A 12,756-nucleotide genomic window follows, 5' to 3' on the forward strand; every position below is an offset into this window, starting at 1 on the left:
ACGGTATCCCTTTCCATGATTTGAATTGTGAGGTTTGGCAATTAGTTTTAATTGTTTAGACACACATATGAACTATCTAAGGCAAAGGTGTATAAGCTTAAGAGGCCTTGATAAAAGTTTATCAAAGCATTAAGTATTAGAAACATGGACTTAAGAAATTCAATAGGTATTGTTTTTCTGAAAGTTAAGATGTTTATGAATACATGTTAAAGCTAGTGGGAGCATAAGTGTTATGTTTTATAATAATCATCATGATAGTGGGAGCATAAATGTTATGATTGTATGATTATTAAGGTACGTATTGCAAGTTGGCAATATTAATTATAGAAAACAAGAGTTATACCTTGCAAAGTCGTAAAGGTTGTAAAGTTGTTTTGCTATAATTAAGGGAGAGAATATTATGCTTTATTTCAAATCTAAAGGCTTAGGTTGAGAAATGTTAATAAATTTAGTCAAATGTACATAGTGTGTTCTTAAAATTTTGATTATGATTACGGAATTCCTTTTCACAATTCGAATTTTGAGAACATAGCATATAAAACATTGTGCATCGTGTCCCATACGCTTCGGGTATAGGATCGATTGCAAATGCTTTAATGTTTGACCATTCTAAAATTTTCCAAATGTCTAGCGCATTTAGAGGGAAAAGGGACTAGAATTGGTTTTGACCAAAATAATTAAACAACTATCAAAGGACAATCCAAAGTTCGACGAGGATTGGCTGCTTGTGAGTAGTTGGAAGCATGATATTGAATGGACCATATCGACATTATTATGAATAGACAAGATTCTATTAAGAATGAGTTTTCGAATGGAAAATATGGAAGCGTGTCCATATTGGGAATTGAATATTGAAAATCTATGTCTAGATTAGAAACTTTTATGCAAAAGGATGTTCAAAGGAATGTACTTTGAGTGAGAGACATCATATCTAAGGAATTGTCTTGTAAAAATCTTCGATAGAGGACTTTGTAATATCATTGCCAATAGTCTTTGTGACTTTGGTACAGTGACATTACGAAAGGATCATTGCATATTCTATAAGTAGCAAGAATTTGATATTCTTTCACTTATGAAAAAGGATTTGGAGTTATGAAATGAGAATGATTGGAAATGTGTTCAATTTGATCTATTTCACAAAGTAAGAACCATAGGTAAACATTGTGCGCATGCTAGGAGCATGGTACAAGTGTAATAATTCAAGTAAGAAGTTGATTACCCGAAACGACAAATAATGAGTAATCAATATGGTGATAAATAAAAGGTGTTTTATTTATGCTCAAAGGGTTGAGGCCATATGGGATTAGTATTATTCTTGTGTTTCACTTTGCATGTTTTGACTTCCAGAATAATTGAGTTTATTAAGAATAATCAAATTATTCAAACGGGCCACAGTCGTACATATGTTGGAAGTAGATATGAATGAAGACTGTCGTGAATTGGTGTGTGGATTGTCTAAAAGAGTATTAGACATAAGCAAATGTTTGCTGCAACGTTCATGAGTGCTTATGAATATGAATTTGAGCATTGGATTAAACCCACGCTCACTTGGATCACTCCATGAATTGTATCACGAGTGATTGGTGAGACGATAACATCTTATATTCTTGAAACCGAGGTGTGCGAGTTGTATCTTGCTAATCGGTTGCATATTGATAATATGAAAATGCACTAGTAACTTGGTGTTATAAAACATATTGTTGTGTGTGATTCGGTGAGTGAGTGCAAGCGAACATTGTATCAAAGTTTATCCGTTCCTTTTATCCAAAGAAGGATAAAAGCGATATCTTTGGGCCCCTCGATGGTTTAGTGATGGCAAACGTAAATGCTGGGCCGGGCTAGGGCTAATTTGATTTGTTCAATTAGTCAGTCGTCATAAATCGGAGATCGAGAAGTAGTACAAAGAGAATGATTAGAAATCATATCTCATATGATATATAGAATGGAGGAATATATGATCCCTTATCTAAGGATACGCGTATCTGATAGGATCAGAGTTGGCAGCGGCTTTGGAAAGCTACGATTGCAGATCAGGATCTGAAGTCATACGCATAATAGTTATTAGACTTATCCAAGTGGGAGACTGTTGGATTAGTGTCTAAGTCCATAACTATTTTGGTATGTACTTAACCCGATGGTGCATGGTCCTTTTGGGTTGCCTTCACCAAAGCAACTTGATTGGAGAAATAAATAAAGAGAGAGAGAGTTTATTATGATTTATTAATATGTTATAAGAATAATATATTAAAGGAGAAATCATATTTGTTTAATTAATATTGGTCAATAATTAATTAAGAATTAATTTTGTGATCAAGTGTAATTAATTAAACTAGAGGGGCTGAATTGTAATTATGTGATAGTTACAAAATAAGGTAATGATTATCTTATTAATGGGTTGGACGATTCTAAGGTGATAAGGCCTTAGAAGTCGACTAGGATAAGGGTTTCTAAGACTTATCTTACGGTTACTTGGTGGGCAAGCAACTAGATAATGATAAGGACTAAAACCCTAATCTTTACACCTATATAAACCCCCTAAGGCTCATGAATTCGTGTATCCCTTCCCAAGAGGTCCTAGAGATGAATTCTTATACTTATCCCCTCTCTTTATACCTTCTCCGTGTGCTCTTGGTGTTTGTAAGCCATCAGAGGAGTGACACTTGTGACTCTAAGCATTCCAAAGTCAATACAAGGATATTTGGGATTGTTATTGCTACATAACAATCAAGGTAACATCTTAAACCTAATTATATGTTAATATCGATTTCCATATGCTAGAATTAGGGTTTATAGTCTTGGATACAAAGCATGTACAATAGAGAAACCTAGATCCAAGCATTAGGGTTTGTATGAGCACATAGGATGTCTTATGACCAAACACCATCAAAAGCAATAAACCCTAATTAACTAGCATACAAATATGAAAATCACATATGAATAGGGTTAGGAATATTACCTTGATTATTAATTAGAAATAACAATCACAAACCTTCTTGATCTTGACTCTTGAAAGCTTAGTGCCCCAAGTGTTGCACCTCTAATGGAGTCATAAACACCATTAGCAACAAGATGACTTAGGAGAAGGAGGTAGAGGCACGAAATTCATCCAAGGGTTCTCTTAGAAGGTTACGGACAAATTTAGTGGCCTAGAGGGTTCCTTTTATAGTTAGGATTCCAGGGTTATCAACTTGGAAACCCTAGTCCAGTTGCTTAGTCCTTAAGCAGCCCAATGGATCCTTCCAGAAGGCCCTTGGACGATTTCTATATGGACTCTCATATAGAATTCGTCCATTACATCCTTATGGTTCCTAAGCCCAACTTTGTAATTATCTTATAACTACGGTATCAGTCCCCTTAATTTAATTAATCTCTTTTGACCACAAAATCAATTCCAAATTAATTATTGATCAATATTAATTAAACAATATGATTTCTCTTTTAATATATTATTCATATAATATATTAATAAATCATAATTATTACTCTTTCTCCTTAATTCATCCTATCAGTTGCTATGGTGAAGGCAACCCAAAAGGACCATGCTCATAATCGGGTCAAGTACATACCAAAATAGTTATGGGCTTAGACACCTAATCCAACACCTTCCTCTTCCCGAGGTGCTCCAAATCAATCTCCCGCTCATGGGCTCTATCAATCACATCATTCATGGTCCTGAATCCTAACATGCTGACAAAATCCCTTGCCAATGGCCGCACCACAATAGCTGGCGCGCCCTCCGTCCTAAACCGGGTCACAAACTCTTCCCAATAACTCCTTGCTACATGAGGAAAGAGGTCCATATCAAACCAAACCTTGGCTCCTATGGCTCCTATGGGATAGGGACTAGTACGGAAGACACTCACCATCTCCTCAATCCAACACAAACTCAGAACCCCAACAGTCCTCCCACAAACCCTAGGTGATGATATGTAGTTATGTCGGTAGGTGACATAAAGGAATCACACATACACTCACTAATTGGCTAAGAAACATAGCCTTTACATGAGCCCGAATCAAAACATGAACCTCCTCCATCCATGTTCATCATCATTCTGAAAAGCAATCATAAACATGATCAAAACATACCCAAAGAATCCTCATCCCACCAACTTCCTAGATTCTCCGTGACTTTCCTCGAGTCCAGTATGGATCATGTGCTTTTAGTAGTACGGGCTTAATATTACCTTCCACACCTATCTATACTTTCTTAAGAATCATCCAGAATCCTCCAAGTCATGATCTCAAATTAATACTCCAAATACTCGCTAAACAGTGCAACCAAACCCACTAAAACACTTCCTAGGCTCTCCTAGGTTTCCAAACTCACCTAGCCATTAGCTGCTGAAGAGCTCCCACTGGTGTTGGCTAACTAATTCATGAATACAATCACATGCCACAAAGCTTAGATAATCCTTTGAGTGAAAGAATCGACACTACAACAACTAGACTCAAACGAGAGCTACACAATAGAGTCAAATCCATTACTCTGAGATTATTTAACATTTGCAACATGCGACTTAATATATTCTAGCATGCAATTCTCATAACATATATCATAACAAAGATGTATGGGTATTCTGGGAATCACTTACTTGAGCTCGATTGATTCCACGCATCACACCCCCTTTTTTTATAAAAATCTATTCAGAAACTTATTTTCTTCACAAAAATCTTTTTAGAAAATTATTTTCTTTCAAAAGATTATTAATTCCTTAGTTTGAGTTCAGACATACCTGAGAGTGTGCTGAATCCCACAAACCAAGGCTCTGATACCAACTTTTAACGTCCCAAAATTCATAAGGTATACCATACATATATGCCAACTCAAGACTGTTTCGGGTCTATTTCACCCCCGAGTCTATTTTAACTTATATGTCAGCAAAAGTCAACTTGGTCAAAGAGTCAACAGTCAATGATCAAATTCCACAACCAAAAGTCAACTTAATCACCACGTCGTGGCCAAGCATCTGCCACCTCGTGGTAGCCTCATGACAAAACAATCACAAGATTGCTTACTGTCGCATTGTGGTGGCCAAATCACCATGTTGTGGAACCTGTTTTGGCCAACTTAATGCATTAAGCTCTTAATCCTTCAAGTTACTCATTTATACTTTCCAATAGGCTTTTTTAGTAAATCCAATGAATCATACAAATCACTGCTTTATAGAAATACATGTCCAATGCATGTCTTTCCCAAGCTATGTCACAAAAATGGTGGAAATGAGGTCAAAATATCATGCTTGAACCAAAACCCAACCAAACCTCAGTTCTGGATCATTACACATCAAAGGGACCTCAAGAGTCCATAAAGTTGCCAACTTTATGGAACCCATCCTCTCAAACTATTCCAAATATGGAGATAGTGCATAAAAACCTATAGCTAGAAGAATATCACATAAAGATTTGAACTTGTGGACTTATAATGGTCCAGAATGTGTGAAATGAGATGATGGAGCGACTAACTTACTGGATCTATGCACCAATAACATCTTCTTCTTCTTCAAAGCACCACAAAACCACAAAAGAGCTCAAAATGTCAACAATGGAGGATAGGGATGCTTTTAGGATCACAAACCCTGGAAATTAGGGTTTTGCACAATAGACGGCTACCATGTTGTAACCAATGCCCTGCCACGTTGTAACGCCCGCAGATTCGAGCTAGTCAATTTAGAGACGATAAGCGTCAAAAATTACATTTTTTAATAGAGTATTATTTAAAATAAATAATCTTAACTAACGTGTATTATATTTCACAAGGTTTCCGTACATATAAAGAATGCCGAAATCCGAGTTATAACGAAGAAGTTATGACTCGTCGAAGTTTCACAACAAAACTGGCACGACACCGGGAATCGTAAAAAGTGAGTTTACGATAAAGTACTGTTAGCCTTAGGGGTCTAAATGAAAGTTGTACAGTATGTCTCCACCTACACGTGGATATAAAGAACAAAAAAACGGAGCTCGTATGCAAAAGTTATGGCCTTCCGAAGATGTAACTGTCTGAGAGCATGACACGTGTCAGAAACCCTAATCTGAATGGACTCATGACGTGAGCATTAATTCTCATGGTGTGATTAGTCAAACGGACACTAATCGATCCTACAAAACACCTGGGAAGTCTATGGGATGACTCTTGGAAGCTCACGACGTGGGAAGTCGTCCGGACACGTTTCAGAGCTATAAACGCAAATGGCAAGTCTACGGGGTGAGCATGCATAGCTCATGACGTGAGCATGTGAGGCTCATGATGTGAGAGGCCAAAAGCAACCTATAAATAGCAATTTCAACCCTAAGATTTCTTACACCTAAACGTTCTTTCTCTCTCTCTCTCTCTCTCTCTCGTTTGCTAAAGACGTTTCCCTTCCCGAGCCCGATGATCACGCACCGCTGACCGTTTCTAGTTAGATTCTATCAGCTCACGCTACTAATGTGAGTGCATAGTTACTTTCATCTAACACATATATATATATGAAGTATTTAATATAAATTACGTGCTATGTGTGCTTATTATCTGTGTTCTTGATATTTATGCTGGATGAACAAAAATATACATGTTTTATTTGTCTTAAACTGTATATGTATTTTATACCTATAATTATGATGGGTAAAATATGGGTAGATTAAAGATGAGATAAGTGATGACCCAAGCGATGGACCTGTCAACTAGCAGAGTATATATGACAACCACATACTATTCTAGACAGTCCAGCGGAACACTAGCAGACTTGCAACCTGTAGGTGTTGTGAACAATACATTCACCCGGTGTACTCTAAAAACCCATTGACATGTATTATGGGTGGACTCCCATGAATAATATTGTCGATAAATAAGATAAACCATGGCAGCTATGGACTTAGTGCCTATTAGATAAACGATGGTAGCTATGGACTTAGTACCTATTAGATAAACGATGCTAGCTATGGACTTAGTAACCGATAAAAAACTTCAGCAGCTATGGATTTAGTACTTTACGAATGAGCATGGGCAACTATGGACTTAGTGCCTGTTAAACAAACCCTGACAGCAATGGACTTCGTGCTTATTCCTTAGGAAGAATCTTAGGAATGAATGAATGAAGAATAGTTGATTCTTAGGGTAGATCCTTAAGAATAAAGAAGATAAAGGGATTGGGTAATTGGGTTGATTGTTTGATGATTAAACATAATAATTATATTATTGTGGGTTGAAAACCCTATGTACTCACCAAGTTTCCCAACCTAATCCACTTAGTTTTTTTGTATCACAGGTGTCGATATGAAGCTACATTACACTGAGAGATTAAGGAGATGTAGATCACTGGTGTAAATGAATGTAAGGTCTATTTATGCTTATGTTTCTGTATTGACGATGACATCCCAATGTTTTAAAACGAATAAAATACATTTCTTCGGAAATGCTTTTATAACGTATTTATCATGCTTTTCTAGGAACAAACTTCGCAACATATTTCTTTATAAGATACTCTGATTTTCAAAATAAGCATAAACAAATCAGTTTTTTCCAGCCGTGAAAATGGGGATGTCACATATATTGTGGTGGCCAAAGGACAGTGTGCTTCACATTGGGTAAGGTCATGTCGTGGTGCCCTCCCCACTATGTCGTGAACACACAAAACCCCATTTTAAAATCTTAAATGCCAAAAACATCAAGGACGAATATACCTAAAACTAAACTTGTGTTACAAATTTTATCGCGGTGAAGTCTCCTCCTAACACCCCTTCTTAGGGTGTTCAACCCAACAAATGATAGGGGTACAAAATGAACTCCATATACATTGTTACTTTGCACTAGAAAGTATCACAAGGAAAGTAGGGTCGATCCACATAGACACAAGACAAATGATTACACCTCTTTGCACAAGGTATCTAAGTCACAAATAAGGGGAGTTTGATTTGGATTAATAGAAATTAAAATTACAAACATGTAATTAAAAATGTGTAGCTCGATAATAAAATGGTCCTGATCCCATAGTAAACTCATGTGTCATGCATTTCAATCACATAATAAGATTAAGTAATAATCTATCTGAGTTGGTACTTGAAAACACTAACAAGCTCTAGCATTTTCCATTCATCAAAGTGTTTGATCAAAATAAGCTCTTTATACTAAAGCTAGTTTTACTAATCTAACATAAATAAGCTCTTAGAATTAGATTGAAAAACCGCATTAAGATTAGTGTGAATGTTCCCAACAATGTTCAATATTTCTCATAAGCTCAAAAACCAAAGTTTAGCCCATTATAGAATTACCAATTTGATGCTTGTACTTTACTTTCAATTCATAAAACAATTACGAATTTCAAAGAATGAATAACAAGAATGACATAATCCTAATTCTAGTGGCTAACATGAACCATGATTAAATCTAGGGATGAGCAAATGGACCAGGGAACCGGCCGGAACCGGTACCGGAATCGGAACCCGATGGAACCGGTCGGGCCGGGACCGGGACGTTATTTTTGTGGATTTTTGGAACCGGGAACCGGTAGGAACCAAAACCGATATAACCGGAACCGGTAGAACCGGAAAAAACCAGTAGAACCGACAAAAACCGGAACCGTATGATGCGATTTTTCAAGGACCGCTTCCAACATTTGAAGACACGATAAGAACCGGTAGGAACCGGGAACCGGAACCGATAGAACCGCCGGGCCGGTTCGGTTCTTTATTTTGGCCGAAGCCGATTCCGGCCGGTTCGGTCCTTTTGCTCATCCCTAATTAAATCAAACATTAAATTCAAAAAACCTACAATTGCTAGATAGAATCATGAACATAACATCAAGTCACATGATTAAATGCATAAATATAATCGTACTACAATATCAAAATTGAAAGGCTTTAGCTGGACATGGCTAAAGCTTGAATCCAAATTCTAGAAATGAGAAATATGATGTTAATTCGTCTTACAAAAGAATCCGAATGTTTCCAAAATGAATTCCAAGTGAAAACTAGAAAGAACTCCTAGTAAAAATTGCCTCCAAGTAGTATAAGATGAGAGAAAGTGACAAAAAAACCCATAAAAATCTCATAACATGTCATTATGAAAACTACCAAAAAGCAGTTTTAGGATCCACACGCCCAGTGTGGAAGGAAGTAGGCTACTATGATCGGAAATTCTTCGAAAGTAAAGTGCTTAAGAAATGCCGATTTTAGGTTTCACACGCCCCATGTAGATTCAGTGTAAATGTAACAACGAAAATTTCAAAACAATTTTTTCGTTTAAAATCGTTTATCTCTTTAACACTTTTAATAAAAATCTCCCTTTTTTTTTAAATTACAATACGTGACATATAACACAAAACATTGTAAGCACGAAGCTTAGTGAGTTCCCCAAAATACCACACATAACACATACTAGCCACTTGAGGCTATAACTCTGTGGGCCCTAACTCTGTGGACCCTCTGGTCCTAGCTCTATGAACCTTCCGGTTCTAACTCTGATATACTTTGATATACACATGGCACAAATCACATAGAAATAATGCAGTGCAGCACATCACATAAATAGCATACAATAAGTCTGTCACATAACTCTAATTACCACTCAAGGTAAAGTATAGTGAGAAGACTCACCTCAAACGAAGTCGGATGAACTCTTGTGCTCAACGTCCCGACCTAGCCTCCTCCTATTATTCAAATAACATCCCCGATCAACACTCTCTCATAGTCTCAGCTCTAAAGATTGGGTAGAAGACCATTCTACCCTTCCTTGAACTCTCTTAAGTCAGTCTTGACCAAAACCATAAAGTCAACGAAATCCAACGGTCAAACTTTGACTCGACTGGTCGAGTGCACATGGGCGACTCGACGAGTCCACACGTGTCCATTGAATCCTCCTTCTAGCCTCGCTTGACACGTCGAGCCAACCCCTAGCTCGACGAGTTACACCTGGTATGAATCGCGGGGAAACCCCGACTCGACTCGTCGAGTCCTCTTATGAACTCGGCGAGTTGCTCCCATGACAACACTCATCTGACCTTTTGAGGTCAAATCCGTTCCTCTAGTTCATAGATCTGACTTCCCTATGACCAATAACCACAAAAAGGTCGAATCTTGGTACACATGCAAGGCTCTCTATGCTTATTTTGGTGAAATCCTTCATAACATGACAACCCTAGCTCATAACTCCAAGGAAAAGGCATAAAGCAGAATGGAAGGGACTCTATGGACCTCTTAAGGTCCAGATCTAAGAATCATTTCACCATGGGACCTCTCATACTCTAGATTCAAGCTAAATAAAGCATAAAGAAACCCTAGATTCATGAAATCGAATGAAGATGGACATGAATCCTTACCTTTCACAGCAACTCTGAACGAAATGATGGAAGATTTGAGTCCTACAAGACAGCCCAACTCGAAATCCTTTCTCCCCTTTGCTAAGACACTCCAAAGGATGATGAATTAGCCCTCCTCTTGCACCACAAGCTTCCTCTCTGCTCTCTATGATTTCTCAGGGTGTAGTGGCCGCAAATGAAGGCCATAACGACCTTTAAATAGGTCCTAAACCCGAGAAATTAGGTTTTCTCTATCCAACACCTACTGGGTGAGTCCCTCCTCTGACTCGTCAAGTCCACTCATTAAATCCGCGTGAAAAACCCAACTCGACTCGGCGAGTTGGATCCTCAACTCGTCAAGTCTCTCCTTTAATCAAAAGATTAAACTACACAATAATAACCCTGAAAATTCGGATGTTACAATTCTCCCCCTCTTGAATTAGATTTCGCCCTCGAAATCATTCCTTAACCACACATAAATTTAATCATTAACCCGAAAGGCACTACCGAAATGATCTTCATACCACACTAATATCTTTCTCTATGGACACTCGAAACCACATAGAACCTCCAAAACCAGAGTTTGAAACCAACTCTTTCGCCGCTAAAAAATACCCCTTCCCAATAACCGGAAACTCTAGTGGCCTGATCCGTCACCAGACCGCCTACTTGAGCGATCACCATGATTTTTGCTCCTCGAATATCAACCCAGTTCCCTCACTGGCTCTCTGATTCTCATAAGACCACGACCAACAACTGGCTATCTCTCCTTCAAGCCGATCATGCTAAATCATATGAATCACGCCCCACGAATAAAAGGGTTCACACTCTATCGGGGCACGTCTACTAGGTTGCTATCAGAAACCCTTCGAACAAAGAATCCCCAACATCCTGTCCTTAGACACAAAATCATAAACATGTCCGATCAGAAGTTTCCTCAAACATCCCATTCATAAGCCTCAGCTCCAAATTCCATATATCTTTTAACACCACACGAGGTTTGACCGTCGTCTATCCGCATAACTCTTCTAACGGCTCTGGGCCGTCAGCAACCTCTGTCTGACCTGCTGAATTTGCTTGGTCGTCTGAAACACCATCACTGTACTACCCATCACACATTGCCCTACCTCTCCCCAGTAAATGGGAGTCTGACACCTCCTCCCATACAACAGCTCAAAGGGTGGCATACCAATGCTCGAATGATGGTTGTTGTTATAGGAAAACTCAGCCAAGGGTAAGTACGTGTACCAACTTCCTCCGAGATCCAATACACATTCCTGAAGCATTTCCTTGAGCGTCAAAATCTTCCACTCGCTCTGCCCGTCAGTCTGTGGGTGGTAGGCGGTATTAAAATGCAACCTTGTGCCCAACTCCTCATGGAATTTCTTCCAAAATCTGGAAGTGAAACGTACATCTCGATCTGAGACAATCGAGATCGGTACTCTGCGCCGCAATACCACCTCCCTCACGTACATCTCTGCCAGGCTCTCCGCAGAAGAGCTCCCACTGAGTTCCTCTTCGCATCAACTATCTCCACCCATGTGACACTGTTGGGGTGCAAAGTTATTCATTCATGACTTTGTAAATGTTTGACTTTTGTAAAACGCACTTGCATGTGGAGTATTTGCCTTTAGACCCATTTGTTTGTTAGAGTGAGAGAGAGACATGTAAACACCTTTATAAATAGTGGGTTCATACCACTTATAGAGGTGTGCTTGAGAGATGTAAAAGTAAGTGTGTGAGTGTGTGTTATTTATGTAGTCTAGATCTGGATCCTTTTTGTAACACCATATACAATCAATACATCTCTTGAACACCCAAATCACCATGTTCAATTGTGCAAGCTTTAATTCCGCATGCCAAACCATGTTCTTTGTCACTACAATTGGTATCAGAACGGGTCTTCAAGATCAAGGTGATATTTGAAGAACGATTCTTGGTTTGGCAATTTTTGTCGCAATTTGAACAATTTTGGTGAGTCTCTCTCTATGATCTCTTGTAAATTTTGAATTTGTGCGTTGCGTTTTTTATTTGTGATCGTTTGACTCGTTGGATCAAATGTTCTTTGAGAAACCCATTTGTTGTGATCCAATAAATTTTTTTGTTGATCAATTCCCGATCCAATTCCAAATTCGTATGTCTGATGTGATTCTAAATTTTTTTTAATCCAGTTGTGTGTTCGAATTCCAAATCGTACTCACTGATTGTCACAAACGAAACATAAGCCTAGATTTGAATTATCCTGTTCACATAGCCCGATCGTGTGACAAATTTGATCTCATTACTGTTCATATTCACACTTTAGCCCATCGATTTCATTACTTGAGCCCAAGATTGATTAAATCATTTGGATACTCTCACTGTTTTCATTCTACATTCTATGCTTAGCCGACTTGTACTCTTAATTTCGTTCCTATATTCCAGTTACATCTATAGCTGTTTAATTTTTTTTTGTTCTTGAGTTCCGATCTTTCTTCATCAG

This window comes from Lactuca saligna, chromosome 5 (assembly GCF_052625555.1).
Source record: "Lactuca saligna cultivar CGN05327 chromosome 5, ASM5262555v1, whole genome shotgun sequence".
NCBI classification, from domain to species: Eukaryota; Viridiplantae; Streptophyta; class Magnoliopsida; order Asterales; family Asteraceae; genus Lactuca; species Lactuca saligna.